Raw genomic sequence first — 20,500 nt, 5'->3', positions numbered from 1 at the left:
ATGGATCTGAATAGTAACCCAAAGCAACGGCAGCCACAACTGACTGTAATAAAGCAATTCCAAAAGTAATTTGCATGCATAGATTATAAAGGCCCTATTTTTGATTATAAACAGCTAATATACCACAGTATATTCAATTTTTCCAACCATATTTCTAAAAAAAGATTATATTCGTAGCATAAGGTGAACTAAGTCATAGTATAAACTCAAGCTTTGTGCATGATTTTAACAAAGTCAAGGTAATTTTAAGAATCCAAAATAGATCAATGCATAAAAAGCTCAATATTCGCACAGTTATCATAGAATTTGCCAAACTCACTCAATTACACAAGTTTTCTTCATATGACAAGCTTGCTGGATTTTGGAAAGTTTTTGAGAGTCAGTGCCATGTAAAATATATACAAAGTATATATTTGATAAACCCCCCACTCTGACCACTATCTCCCCTTTAGGAGACTACCAATCTCTTAAGGACTAATCTTGCAGTAAAGGTATAACTGAAACAGGTCACTGCATGAAGGAGTTCTTGTAGGTACAACACAAACTGCTGAGCCTTGTCAATCACAGCTCACAAGTTTCTTGAAAATATTCTTTAAAGCTTCAGAATACATATATGTCACTGAAGACAAAAGATGCTGAGCTCCTCTTTGCAATACGATTTGAAAGTCAGTATAACGTTAATCTTCATGTAAACTGAACACTTCAGATCTATCCCTTTAATGCAAGACTTGCTCTCTTACAGAAACATCAACACTGAAAAGAAAGCGTGTACCTGAGTAGGGGTTGGAGAGAAAGACTTTGCACTTTCTTACAGCTTTTGCTTCCTAAAATAAAGCAGCATAATATCAATGAATTCTTCTGCATCTAGTACAGAAATATGGTAGGTAACAATCTCATGCAAGGATTTGAACCAAGAATTAAAATTTTTGATATCGTTATTTATGCTGATTAAGACTGTCTTCCATGAATAGATTCAGTGAAATCATTATGACTTCTAGGCAGCATAAGGCACTATTTCAGTGTGGATAAGGACATCAGAATGTGACCCTACAGCTCTCTGTTTCCTTTTAAACTGATATAACTAACCCATACTTCAACAGAATATCATGTTAACACTTCAAGGGGCTTACAAAACTCTAAGGGGCAGATCCTTGGCTAGTGGACAGATTCAAGAGCTGAGGGAGAAAGTGTCTTTTTGTTCTCTGAAAACATATATGCTTGCAGAAACCGTCCAACTCCCCCCAAAAAGACCTCCTCTCCCCGCAAAGAACTTTCAAATAAAAAAACAAAACAATGCTCCAGTTTTGGTCAAAGTATTTAAAAACTGGATTTCAAATTCTAAGATAGGTTAGCTTATACTTCATTACCAAATGGCATCTGAATATGAAAGATCTTTTTATTAAAAAGCAAAAAATCAAAAAAAGGCAACAGGGACATTTTTAACGATCTCAGATCTTTCTTCAAGTCTTTTTATTTTTTTATTTTTCAGTTGAGCCATAGATCAAAACAGATTGCCTTGTAAAAGCTTTTTTGATGATGAGCCAGATATCTTTTGGATAGCTCTCACCTCTGAGAAATTCACAACAAATGGCTAGTTCTAACAATTGAAATCCCCTGTGAAAATTTTCCCAAATCTATAGCTGAAGTAATCTTCATCAACAATCATCCACGGGCAGGCCAAAAGCCTTTTAGTAGCTTAAATGACATTTTGTGAACAGTAGGGGATTATAGTCATTGCATAGAGGAAAAGAGATGTTTTGTCCTGAAAAGTCCTGACTAAGTTTCTAAAGAGAACGAAGTACTGAGACAGCTAGATCTCCGAGTAAGTTAATGGGATTTATGCTCTTTATTGCTTTTTCAATATGGAATGTGCGTTTCAAAATAATTTATGTAGTTTTTCAAATAATACATCTCAGAACTTCAAAGCTTCTAAAAGAAGAAAATATATGCAGATACTAAGGGACAACATCCCTAGGCCCTTTGGCCACTGAGGAAGGAAGGAGATTGCGCAGGATGTATCCTGCTTTGAGAACAGTTCTCCTGGAACACAAGGATGAATAGGAGACGACAAATCAGCGTTGCAGCTCTTGTAAGGACAAGAGCAACAGGGCTATGCCTAAACTAACTCTATCTGATGCTGTAATGAAGAACGCAGAGACATCAGAACAACTCTAAAGAAAAAAATCTAAGGTGAAGCAGTAACTGTTCTCACACTAAACTAATCAACTTCACTAGAAATAACGTCACTCTATAGTCAAATAACTCCATCCTGCACTCCATACTGTGAGTTAACCAGAATCTCTCTGCTCATATTATCTCAGATCCTAGGGATTCAACAGCAAACTACTGATAATTATATTGGTCCACCCTACAAACTACTTGGCAGCAGAGAGGACACAGTGACAAACAATCCTCGACCATGCGTGAACTCACCAGACTTGCTCAGTGCTATTGACTGAACAAGGCAGGATATTACAGAAGAAGGGATAGCCTTTTGTTTGAGGCAGGTGTATATGTTCACCCAAGGAAACCCAATTCCCTCCTTGCCTTGCAACACTGAGCACGGGCTTTCACAACAGGTTTTGATTTACATACCTTAATTACAGACGCACAGAGTGAGACACCTGAGATCTAGTACAGACCTCCAGTGGAAGTTAGTAGGACTTGTCACGTTCAGCATTTGCACTAAGGAAGTGTAATCTGGGGGGAGTCTTAATGTGGACATTAAGAAATCTTGAATTCTACCTCTGGATCTGTTATTAATTCACTTTGTTATCTGTGAAAGAACCTTCTGATAAGGTGACAACAGGGGAGATAAAGTCAGTAATACCTGCACCATACTCAGAGTGATGAGGCCTGCAAAAGAGAATATATACTCTGGATTCAGTACACTGAATGTTGTTGATAAATATATTAAAACAGCTGACCTACTAATTAAATACTGATTCTCGCAAGCACTGAAATCCGTGCATCAGTCAAACTGCTTAATCACCAATGCTTTTTCTTAAAGGAGTTTTTGCATTCAACCCCAGCCACTGAAACCGGAACAGCCTCTACTGCAAAGACCTCTGGCCCCTTCTGCTCCAACTCCGCATCTGATAATCCCAACAACTTCCTCAACACTGTGCCTCACCACAGAGTACAATTTGTATAGATTTACATCTATTTTGAAAAGGCAAGCTGTAAGAAAATAACGGTCATCAACACTAAATGACAATTAGGCAGGATATCTGTTCTCAGACAAACCTCCTGAGTAAGAAACAAAGCTCTTGAGCTTCAATGCCATCAGTGGAAGGTCTCTTGCCTATTACACTGCCGAACAGTCTGCTCAGATTTTCCTCTAAAATCCATGAAGAATTTGTCAAATATACTGTCTCTGAATACTTCCCCTTATCCTACATGTCTGTATCTCTTTTTGCTAGCTTATTTCTTCCTGTTACCTTTTCATGACACGGGTTTTGGTTGCACAATTTCTTTGAAAATCACAGCAAGAAGAGGAGGTGGGTGATGAAAGTAAGGGGGAACATAGGAAAAATTCATTGTTAAACACTGATGTTTGGTAGCGGAAGCTCTAGGTATCTCCCTCCAGATAATAGTTCCTCACGTATGTTGGCCTACTCAATTCTGAATGGTCATCCCACTCTAGGTGAAACAGCATGTGCAAATATCTCCAGAATTCTTATTTCTCAACACAAAATCTTAACCCATTCTACATCTAGGAAGAACACTGACCAATGGGGAAAATGAAGCATTCACAGTAAACAAAAACATCACAAAATACTTTCTTGAGAAGCACATATTAGTGCTTTATTTACACCAAACACTTCAATAACCTTTAATTAGCCTTTAATAACCCCATTTAGTGCTTTAATAATCCCTAACACTAGTTATGTCAGGACATTATATTTTTCTAGCACAGCATACGGGACAAAGGCCTATATTCAGATATGGTCCCTGTGGCCCAGTGAAACTCCGAGTAGAACAACAAGTCACCATTCACTGCAGGGATGATCTTTACAGTTGCGTTCGTTGCTGCCATTCGCAAGATTCTTCTGTAAATATCTCTGACATGCTGGTGAATGTCAAGCTAACATCCAAGGGTGACAGAGTAGGACTGTGGTTGGGAATTCTAGATCTGCATGTGCCGGAGCAGAAAGGCAGACATTTTTTGACCCAACCAAATTGTCCTAAAAAAAAAAAGTATGTCGTGACTAATGCTGTCTTTTGCAGGCTTCCTTTTAGCTATTTATTTGGCCAAAGTGATTTTTGCTTCACCATAGAAATAAAATGACGTTTAAAGGGATATTCCTGGGTTCACATCAAAAATATCTGATCCCCTTTTCCCCCAAATCAACTGAATGACCCCAAATTTGCAAAAATAAAAAAATTCAGGTTTCTTTTAGAAAAAACAATAATTCTTACAAAGCCCTAAAGAAGAAAAAACTGAAATATGTAAAAGAGCAAAAAATATCCCCCTGGAATCAAGATGGGATGAAGAACTCCCCTTCTTTATTGCCCATCTAAATATTACATAGTTCAGCAGTTATTTAAACATTGCAGTTCAGATGTCTGCTCTAGGAGATATATTTACTGCTGTCAAAGAACTTATTGAAACATACTTGAAACCGAACTACGCTAAATATTCTATTACTCTGTAAAGCACAGATATGCAAAATTTTATGCTCTAGAATAGAAAAAAATGTAATTCTAAAAATTATATGATAGAATGAAAGAAGTTACCTCCTGCACTTATGTATTAGCTGAATTTACTGTTGATGTAAAGCCATCAACAGCAATATGTTTTAGTGCAAGGGATAACATTTCTAAGCTTATCTGGTTGGTATGAAATGCGTAAATCTTGGACAGTAGGCTCAGTATTCTGAGCTGCCCTCTCCAGCCCCTCCTCCCTTTTTTGTTAGGCAAGTGATCCTATTTTGCACTCCTAAAACAATCTCTTCTCACTGTATTTGCTCTCATACAAACTGTTTCACTCCTTGTTCTGTGCTGACTTTGTATTGCCATCTTTTAAGGGTATTACAATGCCTACACAGTCTATATGACGCTGTAATGTTAACCCTAAGATATTTTAGGCACAAAAACATACATAAAAAGTTCCCACAAACAACATCATCCAACCTTATTGACTGATTAAGCAGAGAATAACTTGTTATTCTCCCTGTGTTACTAGCATTTAATTCCAGATCACCTTCAAACTTATAGCGTGTGTGCGTGTGTGTGTGTGCGCGCGCACATCAATGCATTGCACATTGGGTATTTTGCTCATATGTCAGATAATATCCATTTGCTCTCTGAAATAAATGTGATCAGAGAGTACCGAGCCCTTAAATGGAAAAAATCTCTAGCTAGCAGAAAAATTTTATAAAGTCTCTTCAAAATCATTGCAGAGATATTTTCATCATTCTGATGAACCACAGCTTCTTCAGTTAAAAGTATTACATGTGCATTAATACACTAACCACCTCCAGTGCTGGGGATCTGAGATATCCTTGCTGGCATAAGTGCGATTCTCTCTCACATTTTTAAAATTTGTGCAATATTTTAGGTCTCTGCATCATAACTAAGGCAATAATATTACTAAAATTTCATTCAATTCATAGCTTTTTATCTCTTTTTAAGATCTTCTTCAAGCATTTTTGCTGGTGTCAGGACTTTGCTACTTCAGTATAATGGTGTTGGTGTTGCCCTGTATCGGTAAAGCCTTCTGGAATATAAGGCAGTTGTATTTCAATGGAGAGGTATGAAACTGGTATATTACCAGTCTGTCTGATACACTCTCTCTACAGGAAAATGAATGTGAAACTCAATCTTTAGGTTCAATTTACAAATTTTAATTGTTTTCTTGTAAGGATTTCTAAGCAAAAAACTAAGCCAAATAGTGCCCTAGGGCACTGTTGCCTATTCTTGGTATAAAGAAATACACAACTTGTTTTCTGTTGCAGATGATCTGTGATGTCCCTTCTATGCTTTATTATGAAGCTGATAAATGACTCGCTAGAAACACGGTGAAAGCTTTTGGAATTCACTGTGCTACGGAAAACAAATTAGAAACTTAACTTGTTCCATGAGGGATTACCCTTCACAGCATGGCCTTTACAATGTGAAACTAATTATTGCAGGGAAGATTTATGGTGTTTACAGTCAAGAATTCAGGGTCAGTTTGACCAAATTCATGTAACTTTAGACCTCAGGCCTGTCTGACTACAAATAGCATGAAGACTTCAACAAATTTAAAGATAAAAATAATACATTTTTCTACTGAATTGCTTAGTTAGAAGCTGGGAAACAGGGGCTAAATAAATCTAGGTTCAAGTATTTGCTCTGAAAGCTTGTTCTTTTTAAAAAGGGAGATAATGCAGTGCATTGGAAAAATGTGTTTTAATTTCTGTAGTTAAATACACAGGAATCCACTAGAGTGTTAAACCCTAGAACTCTCCAAGTGTTTTCATACAACCATGCGAACTACGATCGAAATATGTGCTACTGATCTGGAAATATGACTGGCAATGTCAGGAGGTCAAGCTGTTTTTCTTAAGCCAATCATTAAAAGTGACTTGAAATTTTAGAACAATTAAAAAAAACAAACTAATATTTAATTGACAATAACCATCAGGTAAATTGAATTATCCTAAATTGTAAGTGAGACAAACACTGAATAGAATAGCAAGTGATTTGTGTGTCAAGAGATTATTTCTAATTCCTATTTTTAAGTGTAAGACTTACTACATTATATTTTGTTCTTAACACACATCAAATATTTTCTACCTAATTTACTGCCCCTTGAAAATTGTTTATTGTTTTGCTAACGGCAATAGTCCCAGCTTATAAGAACTTTAACGTGCTTATACAAATGGCATATACAAAAGGGCATCCCATAACATCATCTAATAAGAAAACAGACTACAACTGACCTATTGTGTATTTTTTTTTAAACAAACCCTCACATTCAACAAAGCATTTAAGCTTGTGCCTAATTTAAATAATAGTTAGCTCCTTCAACATGGTTTAAGAGCGTGCTTAAGCTTTGTTGAACTACGGCTTCTGTATCTGAACTTGCAGACGTTGGCTATATCCAGTTGATCATATTCAGCTTCCATGAACTCACATGAGCGTTAAACAGTTGTATGAATAATACTAATGTCTATAGCTAATTGTGATTATAGTTAGGCTTTCAGCCATTCAAGGAATTGACAATTGCTGGTGAAAGCGGATAACCTCAGAAGTAAAATTCGGGTAAGCTTATCAAAAACAACACTGTCATTTTCAGACATAATGTCCTACCTTGCTATTGTGGATACAAAAGTACATTATTGTGTACGGAAGACTGAATTCAGCCAAACCAACGTGGTTTATCTCTCTCCAGAAGAAATGCAGGGAAGGGAATCTCTCGGGGTGAAGAACTGATGCACAGCTAATCCAATTTAATTAACTATGTGTCTAATAACATTTCCCTTTTAAAATACAATTTACAATGTTTTTCTTGGAAAACACTAGCTCATAGATTTAGCAATGGCCTAACCATGACCTGAGCTTTTCCTGTAGCCCTGCCAGGAAATGATACCCAATAAGTAAAGAATTTGGGGGGAAGCTGGTTAAAACCAAAAGCAAAATACTGCATCCAAAATCAAAACGGAGGAGTATTACAATGGGGCTGTGCTCTTATATTCATTAACTGATGCTAAAGAGCTTCTGCTTACTCTACAACCTAACAAATGGTATATAGGCTCATAGTGATAATTATTGCTATAATAGGTTTAATTTATGTCAACCTAGATTCATGTTATTGAAGGCTGTCTGGAATTGTATTGTGGCACATCAAAATAAGGTCCTAGTTATAATTTCTTATTTATCACTGGCAATGACACAGGAGCTAAAAAACCCACTGCTTGACTTTCCAATTCCAGGATGAGTTGGCAATGTTGAATATACATATTCAATTATAAATCAAGCCGTTAAACATAAATATAGAGCCTCACGATGCCACTTTTACACTTTTTCATTATACAAAGTATTTAAATCAGCCATTCTCAACAAATAAGAAAAATAGCACATATACTATCCATACTTGTAGCTAATGAGATGCAGAGAAGACAAGGAAAAAATTTTTTTACAGTTCCAAATAGATGTAAAAGATGCTCTGGTTTCCCTGAAGATCGATGCTACCCTTTCCCAAGCCAGTTCTTCCATCTCTATGAGGAGCAGTGTTTCTGTAGGTCTATACATGTTGATAAATGAAACTCATTTACAAGCTTTTTGAATCCCAGCCATAAGCAAGAGCAAGACCTCACTACTGCACTGATAGCCAACATACAAGCAGGCTCTAGTAACGGTGATGGACAGAGGGGAGAAAAAGGTGCCAATGACAAAAAAAGGAACACAGGTGTTGCATCTAAGATTTAGAGCAACAGAGAGAGAACAGCAGCTGAACTGAGCAGCAGCTGGCTTCCCTGAGAAACCTGGGGCAGGGTGACAGGAAAACTCCCCGCTACAGGACCTGCTTTAAAGCTCTAGGTTAGGCAGGTTTGTGCCTTGGGGGTTTGAGGCAGATCAGAGGTGCCAGGCTGATTTGATGAAGAATAAGAGAATAAATAATGTTGTGGTAAGAGGAATGAGAAGAAGGGGTAGACTTCTGGGGTGGTAGGTACTTCCAGACATCTTCCTCTGATGGAAGGAGGACTAGGTTACCACAGAGAGCTGCCAGAAATGCAGTGGCCTGGAGAATGCACGTAGCCACTGCTCAAAGAAAAGTGCTGCTTCTTGTCCAATATACCTATTTTGTGTCCTGCTTTTGATATTAGGGATCTGTTAGCTTTATCCAGAAGCATCCTAGGTCTCTAAACTAATACTGCACACCTGGACTTAGGAAACCTTCAATGGCCCCATGACCAGAAAGCTGAAAGAATTCTTATTATTTTCCAGGCTATTTGTGTTTAACTTCACATTAAAGTGTTTAAGTCCTTTAGTTACTGTTAGTGGCACACTAATTTATATAATTTAAATTTGGCTATTGTAATGAATTGAAATTATTATTTTTTTCTCCTACATAATAAAAAAGCTGCTTAAGGCAGCTTACTGAATCCAGTGCAGGTAGATTCCAGTACATAAGAAGCAGCTTAGAAATGATGCATTCAAGTCCAAAATACAATTCCACCAGATAATACTCCACAGTGCTGGAAGGAAACGCTTATTCTTTAAAAGCTTTCATAAGGGAATAGTGTTATCAAACTATACTTGTTCCTAGCCAGAATACTCAGCGCTAAAGACGGCTACAGTTTTAATTAAACCAGGGACACAAAAGCAACAGTCAATCCATTTCACATAAGGAAAAAAAAAACCTGCTAATGAAAAATGTAACACAGGAAAAAACAATTGCAAACTGTTTTTTTTGCTGTATGCAAATATCTTTCAAGGTACATTATTTTTAACTCAGAAACTGAAGCAAGGATTTCGTATCACAGATGAAAGCCCTGAAACAAACATACTCTTCAGGGTAAAACGCTCTGACACACGTTTTGAACACAGTGCTAGTTCAAGAGAGCCAAGATCCTCTCCCAGCATGAGATTCCTCAGTTATTCAGTTTCAGAAACATAGATGCTGGAGGAACAAATGCTACAAATTCTTCTAGTTAAAAATGCTATTAATGGAAGCTTCAGTCTCATTCACTTTTTTGCTAATTAGACATAGACCTTACTAAGATTACAAACATTATTTCAAAGATTTAATTCTATGCACATATAGAATTAAAATTGTACTTTCAAATATAATATCAATAAACCTGATAGGCCACATAGTGACTACAACTACTCTGCACAGAGGTCCAGTTAGGGTGGATGTGCAGATACAATTCAGAATTCACTATTACGTTCTTCGCTTCACCCCGGTGCTGCTCAATGCAAGCTGGTTTTCCCATTTTGCATTAGAGAAACCTGAAGAGTTCCCTAACACACAAGGCTGCAGCACCTTAAATGGTCAGAGAACTACATAGGTCAGGAATGAAAAATGATTAAAAAAAAAAAAAAAGTGGGTGTTGTGTCACATCCACTTTCCCTTGACTGTGGTATGCAGGCACTGTGCAAGCGTGAAAGCTTTTACACGGGTCCGCTCTATAGCAAAAAGATAGCCCTTTTAAACAGTGCTCTTCTTTCAGCCAATTAAGCAGAACATACCAGCAGTAATAGTACAGGAAACAGCATGGCACCACACATTCGCGTTATGACTCAAAGTCAGGATGATGAACAAATGTCATGCCGTTAATCAGAGAACCAGACACTTAACTAATTTCCTATTTGAATGGAAGGAACAGTGCTGGCAAAAGTCCCAGAACTGTTCATACCATTAAAAGGGACAATGTGACAACAGCATGGCACGTTTATGACAAATACTTCAGGAGTATGTCTTTCAGAAAGAAAGGATCCATATAGGCCTTGGCGATAAAAATACTCCCAATAATGTCTAGCTGGCATACCTCCTACACAAAGAAAAAATATCACAGGGGGTCATTTCTCTGTTTGACTGAATGTGACTACATGATTATTAAAAAAATCTTGCACAAAATAAATTGTAACCAATTTTATGGTCTTTCCCTGGGAAAAGTTGAAAGAAAATTATGTTATTTAACTTATTATTCTGAAAAGCTCACCTGTGTGTTCTTTTCCGGAATTTGTAATGAGCATCCACTGCCGCTGAATGTCAAGGGAAGTCACCTTGATAACATATGGGTGAACAATTCGCCACTATCATTCCCTTTATTTTAATTAGGAGTATTCACTTGACAGGGAACAGGGTTCATATCTAAAACACCCCAAACCAGAATAACCTTGAAGCAAACCTATAGGGCCCTCCATTCAAGTCTGTTTCACCAGTTGCCATCATGAACTTGCGTCCCCAAATAAATGACAAATAACCCCCTCCCAACAAAACAACAGATAACAGAATATTTACAATATTCAATAAGCGATATTGAGTAAAATAAGCTATAGCCAAAAATGTAAGTGCTTCTGTATGAATGGAGTGAACATTGCAAGTCCCCTTTCTGTCAAGCTGATAAGCACATGAGCTTGTACTATTTGGCTGTACATCAAGAACAGCTGTCTGAAAAGTAAAAACAACACAAACTGTATCTAGTTACAGTCTGGAGGAGGTACACGGGACATACAATACAGATTTTTTCCTTCTGTCAAATGAAGGCCCTGTGCTGCCAACTTTAGGCTCACAGTAACTTTAAAATTCACTAATATCTCTGTTGGCATGTTTGAGGAATTATTTGAAAAGTCCAGCCTAAGAAAATGCTGTCCATCACAACGAAGTTGCACTTGAAACAAAGACACACACGGACTGGTTTTTTTTTTGCTTCTCTTTGCAATGTTTAAAGCCAACATTCACTCAATTTTAGCAGTGTGAAAAACACTCTAGAGCAAGCTAGAGCTGGTGAACAGGAAGGAGAAGGTTAATTCTAACAAAAGCACCGATAGCTTGATAACGAACATTACGCTGTAGTTCTAAGAGAAACATTTAGTAATGATTTTAATCACCAAAAAACACTCTCTTAGTTTTTAGTTTAGTACATGATATTTTAAGAAAATACTGCTGGGAATGAGTTTGTGTTACTTCCCTGGGGTGGGGATGGGGAAAGAAAGCCCTTTAAAAGAAAGGAGCAGCAAATATTTCATACAAAACATAGTTATATAAGCTTTTGCTATCTAGTGAAGTTCAAACACAATTAGCTGATAAAGCACTGAACACTACCCTGCTCTTTACTGCTAGTTAGATATTAAAAAATACTGTAAAGTGGTTTGTGTTTTTCACTATTATAAGAATCATAGCTCCAGATGCCTCCTTTTGGCTAACCCTACATTTAGTATTAGGCTTTTGTACTCCCTCTAAAAGTGCAAAAATGATGATTCTCTGTGCACAGGAAGACAGAATTTAACTTACTAAAAATATACATAGCTCGCTTATAAGTCCAAATGCACTTGATACTCGCTCTGAAACTAGAGAAAGAAACAGAAGTTATTATAGCCAGGGTGGCAAGGAATACAGAAAGAAAAGAGCACTACCCATTCTTGTACAATATGAGTGACAGGATCAGGTAATACACAAAGCCATTTAATGTTAGCCCATTATTACAATTTCAAGACTAGTCTTCTTGGATTATATAGACAGTGTTTGCATCATTCAGCATATACAGTTTCTTTCAACTGTCACCTTTAAAGAAATTCATGGAGTTCAAGCATACAGGTACTTTATGCAGCATGGTGGTATTGTGAATATGTCAAAATTAGCATTTGTTACCAAACCTGTGAAGCGTTCTCCATTTTTACTACATTTACTTGGTCATACGGGTAGTTCTTCTTGATGAAAACTGGAACTATTCTCTCCTTTCTGCTCTCTTCCCCCCATACGACTCCCATTCCTTTGTGCAATAGTAACACTTGAAGCATATCAGTTAAAGGTGGCACTTTTTAAAGCTAGTTACTTCTTTTTTAGTGACTTCCTTTTCTGCAAGGGAAATTTTATTTTCTTTGAAGCTAAATGATTAGATATTTGATAGCAATTCCACTACAGTCCTACAAAGAGCACACAATACACAAAGTGAGAGGGCCAGTAATTTTGCAGAAAAGCTAATGGTTCACATCTTTATCTAAATTTACTTAAAGCTGTTGACTGTGAGCTGTGACTATTACAGTGGTGATGAACTTGATTTATGTCTGAAAGAGTGGCAGCACAAAAAAAAAAAAAAAAAAGCTAGCCAGAGCTCTGACTTCATCACCTAAAAGTGCTTATTAGTCCAAGCAGATCACCAGAAATTGTGGGGCTCATCTCCAAGATGCGGGAACCAATATAACTGCTGCTAAACCTTTTTCTCTCTATTGACAATGTCACTCTGCCCAAAGATTATTCCTCAGGGAATTCTCAGTCCATTGTGTAATCTCACCTAGGCAGCATTCAAAAACACCTGGTGAATCAATTGAGACAGATGCACAGACTCAAGCCAATGAAGAAACTGGATGTTATTTTTTGTATGCCTCTCAGCAACTGATACCAAAAATGTCAAGGACACAACGTGATTTATAGCCATAGCAGAAAAGCTTGCAACGTTCATGGAAATACGCATTAGCAATGGACACCTGCATAGTAGAGTATGCAAAAAAAACCTTCATAAACCTTGATTACATATTACTGAAGAAAGACCTAGAATAATAAGTCATTAACCACTTCAAGCTATCTAACGTTCCAAAAATAATACATTTTACAACTGATTATTTTAAGTTACAAATATGCATTGAAAATATAGTATTATTGTTTCTGCTGATCCTCTCCTATACATGTAGAGTCAAACTCAGTTTTTGGTCAAATTGATGTATCAGTATCTCCCCAGCTTTGAATGATTTGGCCTGGATTTTGTCAGCATGGTATCATGAGAATTTAGTTTCTCCTAGTTTTGCTATCACATGTTTTTTGATACTCTTCTAATTATCATCTGAAAAAAATAAAGTTTAAACGATGCTTTGGATTGATCCACTGAAAGCTGGATAACATATGAGAGTGAAAAGGCATACAAATGATGGGACAATCTTTGCAGCTCCATAGTAGGTACTAAACTACACTTAAATACTGTTATCTTTCAAACAGGCCCATCTTCCTGACCCTATAAGCCACATGTTGAAATCTTCACGTGATCAAGAATCACGTGATACATCACACATTCCAGAAAGCCAACACAGTCAGGAACATTAAGAAAGGTTCATATACACGGAACGACAACTCCTTGCAAGGTGTTCCTGCAGCTTCATCACCAGGAAGCTATCCTGCACAGTCTCAGCAGCCCTCTCTGGTTTGTTCTTGCTTTTGCTGGTAATACGATATATACCCAGTGTAAGAGCCGTGCGCATCTCAAGTATTTTCACATGCCACATGTTGGTTACCTTGATTTATTTAATCTGAATGGACTGAGTACATTTCTTCTCCTGCTTAGGTGGCAGTAGAATTAAAGAGTCAGAAATCTAGATGTATTAAGCAGAACGTATGGCAAGATGCCCTGAACTTGTATTACATGTGAGTAAAAAAGTTTGGAGTGTTACCCTGGGGGCAACCACTGATGACCAGGTTAAGTGATGGTTTATTTTTGAAAAATTAATCTAAAACCCTTCAAGCAACAAAACAGTAACAGAGGCCAACGTTATTTAGGAGACAGTTGGCTTTGTATGCACTTACCTTCTTCAACATGAAACACAGTGGTAAAACAGGCTTTTCTTCATAATCTCTGCTCTGAAGCATTTGGCCACATCAAAACACATAATTGTATGACATCCCAGTCATATAACAACCAACTGCGATGATCTAAAGGCAGGTCTGGAAATTTATCGAAGACTGCCTTTCATACAGCAATTAAGCAATTATACAGTAATTAAAGATGAAAAGGCAGACATATACAATATATGGGATATTAGTAATTTTTGTCCGTGTTTGTTTTGCGCTTAGTCCTAACAGTATTTGCACTGACAGGAAACAAAGCCAGGAACAAGAGAACAAATACAGAACTTATCGCTAGGGTTATCTGAAGCACAGAACTGTGGTGTAAGTATTTCTTTCTTTAAATAATCTACAGTTCTGAAGTAATCTGGAATAAGGAAGGAGACCTCAATGAGTGAAGAATCTATAAAATGAAGACATACAAAAATACGTAGTGGGAAAGGCATATGATGAGAAGCCAGTTTAAGTGAATAAACATTGCTGACTTATGCCAAATTTAAACCACTAGTATCAATCTCCCTATTAAGAATATCACTGCCATATTCCATGGATAAAATTTTCCAGAATGTCTTAATATGCAAAAAAAAACCAAAACCCAAAACAAAAAAAATCCTTCTTTGATTCTAACCACAATTATTAACTTCCTAATATTAAACCAGCTAGGCTGTGTAGTCAATGCAAAGGGAAGGAAGGACAATGGGATAATGAATGCCTTAATCGGAAGCAAGTAACATTGAACTCTGGATTACTGGAGTCTTAAGCAAACACGTGATGACAATGAGCTAGCCAGTCCTGTCCCTTAACGGAAGCAGTAGGTGAAGTGCTGCTTAGCTTTGCGTAAGATAGGGTTTTGAATACTCCAGTAATTGAAGAGTTCTAAGATAAAAACAATACACTTTCTAAGCAGATGGTTTACTAGTGAAACAAATAAACAAGTTATATACCAAAGTAATGTTGCAGTTGCTGATTCACAGCATGTTTTAATTATTTCTTGAATCTAGGAGGGACATAGGTAAATAGAAGGAAAATCTACTTATGTGTCCAATCCTGCCAAAAATATTCCTGTTATATTTTCTGAGATACTTCCCTATTTTTCAAACAGTAAAGGCAAAATAAGGTATCTAACAATACCATATCACAGGATGGCTGGTCTGCTGCTCTAGATCCAAGCAGCTCTCCGTCACACATATCTGTAAGTATCTCTGTCCCCAAGCCAACATTTACTGCATTTTTTAGGGAACTGAAGAACAAAGGAGATATGGCCAAACACGTGACTCTTCCTCTAGAGAGGATGGAGAGTCAAAGCAAGGACATAAAGAAGGTGCATAGGTTCTACTAGGAAGGGGCACATGGGAAGACAAATATTTACATTCCCTTATAAAATACTGAATTTTATGCATGCACCAAGTTGGTTGCCTAGAAAAAACAAGCACAGGGAGTGAAATAAGAAGCTGTAGAAACTATTGCCAAAGCTTGCACGTGAACTGAAATTGGGGGGGGGGGGGGGGGGGGGGCACGAGTCATGTTTAAAAAAAAAAAAAAAAGTTGTCTCCTTACCCTGGTTCTCTTTGCAGGGATGGAAGGACCAAAAGATAGACTACTTTTTAACAGTCTCCTCATAAGCTTCACAATACCTGTTTAGTATACTTACATCAACTCATATTTGAAAACTTTTGTTTTTAGAAGTCTGAGGACTGAAACTATTTCCAGTCAATTAAAAGAACTGAAAACAGAAGGAGGGACTGACACCTTTCTACTGATACTTGTGAAATGTAAGCCCTAAGCTTGTGTGCTAGTTCTGCACATCCACATGTAGAAAAAGTTGCTCAGAATCACAAGTGGTGATGAAGTGGTGATCAACTACTACTTACTCAGAGAGTGTGAATAAGGATTTCCCATTCCATTCAGGGAACAGAAGCGTTCTGACCATTCCTTTTACTCCTTAGCTACAACAAGAGTATACACTTAGGTAAACGTCTGTAACACACCTTCATACATATTAATGCTAATACCTAGATGAAATTTGGATTAAGCTGTAATAAGTTACAACTTCTGTTTCATTTCATGAATGCCCTTCTACAGAAAACATCCAGGTCAATTGTTACTATTGGACTTTGAGCATTTATTCCGTACCAGGAATTCAGGAACACCTGGAAAGCTGGGGCAGAGCAGCCAGGGAGCATGGATGGCTCTGTGTCAGAAGAACAATGTGATTGCTTCTGCCAGGCCCACTGGCTCAGAGGGACTCTTTGGCCACAAGCTGAAGGATATTTCAGCCTGGAAATTCCATGCAAAAACACAGGGACAGGAGGTATACGCGAGACTTAGAAGAGGAACGACTTCTTAAGCAGGTCATTGCATCATTGCAAGGCATCAGGCCAAAGGAGGCTGAAAACCTTGCTTGGCTTAAAAGGTTCACCTCAAACGCAGGACGATTAAGGGGTTGCTCTGAAGAGCTTTCCAGACACAAAATTCACCTGTATCTTGTCCTATTTTTCTAAGAAGGAAGCATGGGCCTACCTATGCTAAATTTGCGTTTCCCTGCATTACTACCACATTGTCTCCGAAAAATTTAAGTAGAAATCGGAGCTCTTAAAAGCCACAGGGAATCCGAGAAGAACATGTAAAAGCAACAGGGAGGGAGGGCTGCAGTGCTAGCTCTAAGGCACAGGTTGCTGGGCTGTTCCTCTGCCCTGGAAAGGCGTTTGCTCCTGTGAGTTAACTTGAGATACCCAGAGCTAAAAACAGGGAGAAACACCATTACCCAGACCTAGCAGTTAGGGAGCTTTTAATATGATCACTACAGACTAGCATTTTTCCAGGAAGCCAGACCAGGTTGTTACATCAGCCTCCCAACTTTTGATTCTGTCCTAAATAGAACAAAACCAACAAGCCATTTGATTTCTTTCCAAAATACTTTGTTCAAAAATAAATTGGGGATTTCTGAAAACAACATTTTCAATTGAAAAAAGGACACTTCTGACAAAAAAAAAATTCATTCTTTAAAAGAAGATAATAGAGGAAATTCGAGTCACAGGAGTATAGGAATGATCTGACACTTCTGCACTGCTTAACTGTTGCCAGTTGAATTAAAACAAAAGGTTGGCCCAAAAGTGTCAAGTCCATACATCCTCCAAACCTGGGGGAGGAGAGTTTGACGTCTGGATCCGAATTCTGCAGCACAAACCCATCTCTAATTAAAATGAATTAGATTTAAGCAGGAAAAGAAGATAATAAATACATAACTTAGAAACAGACTCCTGTGTTGACAGCAGACTGTGTGTGCCAAGTTCTTGCCTAGGGCAAATTTCTATGGTCAAACTATAAAGCTATGAAAATAAGAGTTTATAATAAAAGTAGTTACAGATGCTTAGCTGTAGCAGTGCTTTCAGAGAGCACTATAACAAATGCCACCTTGAAAAGACAAGGTCCACACTCTATCCATTGCGTGAACTGCCTTTTATTGCAATGCTGATACAGCCTTCCTCTTTCGAAACAAACAACAAAGCCTTATTGCTACCAACTCCAGTGTCTCACATGTAATACTTCCTAGCAATTCCACAGTGCCCTTCTAGTTATAGAAGTAGCAAGAAGCTATAGCAGTTGCAACAACCTTTATAAACTGACCTTTTTCCCATGTAGAAATAATATAAGTAAAGTATGGGCATAAATCAGTTCTTGCAAAGTCAAATACCTAATTCAAGCACAATGATTCCGCAAAAAGTACTGGATAAACACACAGCAAAAAGGAAAGCACAAGGTTCAGCCAAAGACATTTCAGAACGCAGAGTGTAAACTTTTTATAAGGCTAATTTTGGAAGACAAAGCTTTTCATTTTATAATGAGACACATTGTTTATAACAGAGTGGAGAGCCAAAGGTAATAAAAGTGAGGCACTGCAACCTTGAAGGTTATCCACAGCTGCCAGGAAGCTTCCAATTAAGATGGGCCATTTCAGCCAGTACTCAGAGGGGAGGCAGTAGGGACACTACCACATAGGGCTGATAACAGCCCTGGAGATGGAAGGCCAAATTCCCTCTTCCTGACTTTACACTGATCACCTCTCCCTTCTCTGTCAGGGAAACAATGCTGGATCTGTATTAGGAATAGATATACTCTTTAAAAAGTCTACCCACAGGCAAACGAAGCCAGAGATTGGTTCCAAGAGTACTCACCCATTGGAGGAGTCCTCCTGGAAAGTATCTAGGAAACAGAGGACTCTACAGCCCCTTATCCACTCTCAGTCATGGAGCCTAGCATAGCAAGTACACAGGGTACCTCCAAAGGATGAGCTCCCAGGCTAGTGCCAGCAATGCTTCTGTGCAACTTGCTAAGGCAAACAAGACTCCTTAACATAAGCAAACGCAAGCATTGTGAACCCTATTCTTGTGTGTATCACTTTAGATACACTTTAGATCACTTCAGACCTCACAAAACTGTCTCCCTTTTCACACTCTCCTGTAGCTAGGGTTGAATCTAACACCTTTGGGGAGCTGCTCTTTGGTGTCTTCCTCCATGTATACCCTCGTGTGCCAGATACAACCAGATGATAAGAATCCAATGGTTTGAAGTGACGAGACCTGTTGGAAGACACAGTTCTTACCCACTGAGTTGACATTAGCACCAGCAACAGGCTGTTTCTGCTCCAACTGCTTGTTTTACTCCTCCTTTCTACATTTCTTCTTTACCTACAGGTCAGAGGGATCCTGCAGAGCCTATATAGATCTCCCTAAATGGAGAATATGCCAAAGAGTCCGTTTTATGGCTCCTCTAAGTTCCCAAGACATTGTAAAGGGGCTGCAATTATTTTTGAACATCTGGCTCAAAACTAAACAGTCCAACACGTCATTCAGAAAAACATTGTACCTGGAGATTCATATATGCTTTCTGTATTTCTGTCACTGTGTACACCGTTTACTTTATGCCAAATATATGTATGTCATAAGCTATACAGCTGAATCACAAGTGCTGTTGTAAGCACTGGGCCGAATTTCATCACAAACTTTTGCAAAATACAATGGAAAAAGGTCAAGACAATGAACACTCAGCTGGTATTTTAACTTGTTTAGGTGAAAAATTTTAAGCAGTAGCATTGTTTCTTAATAGCACAAGGTTTACAGGTACCTGAAGGCACAAACAGCCAAGGACAGATGGGAATCACTTAGTTTAAGCTTCTGGAGATTCGTCTTGCATTAATGGCCAGGATTTAAATAAAGTAAAATTTCGTTTATAGCGCAACAGAAAATTTCCTAACAGCAAAATCTGTTAGACAGAAAAAATTTCTTAAGAAATGCATTGTCACTTGAATCAGACAAAAATGGACAGTCCAAAACCACAGAGAAAATATAGTAAGATACAATCCTGCATTAGCAAGACGATCTAAGGCAGAATGATCTGTTAGTCAAGATGATCGAAGAAGTTTTTTCCTTCTTTCACTTCCATGAAGTGCAAATTGTTTATAAAGTGATTGCAAGGGGACACGTTAAAATAAAGTATTCAGGATCCCCCCACACACATTGGCTAGGAGCTAGGAGCTTTCCACAGCTGCCTTCTCCCTACCAAATGCAGCACTACCTTTTAGCCAGTCCAAAAGGAACAGAGCCTTTCTGCAAGGCTGCAACATCACCCCTTTCAAAGCGTGTGCACCCTGGAGTCACTGCGCCTTACAGAGCGCACACACTTTGAACTTTTCAGCAATTCTTAACACCTACTGTGTCTCTGCTTGGTCTCTTGTAGTAGGATTAACACAAGTATGTGTGACAGGAAAAGCAGCTTTGATTTGCTTGTCTCCAATTCAACGGTCAGTGCACTGATTCTGAACTGCTCAGACTGCAAACTAGCAGTTCTCTAGTACAGAATAACCATCAAAAGTTAATTATTTCATGGCATCGTAGAGAGATTTTTTTATTTAGTTGGATTTCAAGACAGTATATAAGTTAAACTTGATTTTTATCCTTTCAAAACAAAAAAAAAACCCACATGACAAAACCCAGCAAAACTGGTTTCTTCTCTGAAATAAAAACATTCTTAATCTCTACTAAACAAGGCAGATTCTGCTTATCAATCTCCTTTGTGCAAAAAGATTTACCATGCTTCTGAGACATTTAGAGCAACAAATCCTTTAGTCAATTCTGCAAGCAGAATTGACTAAGCTATTAGTTCAAGGGGTAAAGTCCCTGTTCAGAAAAACATTCAAGAATGTGCTTAATTTTAAGCATATCAGCAATC

The 20,500-nt window shown here is 37.9% G+C and overlaps 1 protein-coding gene across 3 annotated transcripts in view; it reads right to left on the bottom strand.

The window, feature by feature from the left end:
• KCNQ1 (potassium voltage-gated channel subfamily Q member 1) overlaps window positions 1-20,500 on the bottom strand; it is a 373,080-nt gene that overhangs the window by 197,796 nt on the left and 154,784 nt on the right. The gene's annotated exons all lie outside the window — the stretch shown is intronic.

The sequence above is a fragment of the Struthio camelus genome, chromosome 5 (assembly GCF_040807025.1).
Source record: "Struthio camelus isolate bStrCam1 chromosome 5, bStrCam1.hap1, whole genome shotgun sequence".
Taxonomy (NCBI): Eukaryota; Metazoa; Chordata; class Aves; order Struthioniformes; family Struthionidae; genus Struthio; species Struthio camelus.
Note: the sequence above shows the minus strand (reverse complement) of the source record. Positions and strands in the feature narration are given on the sequence as shown.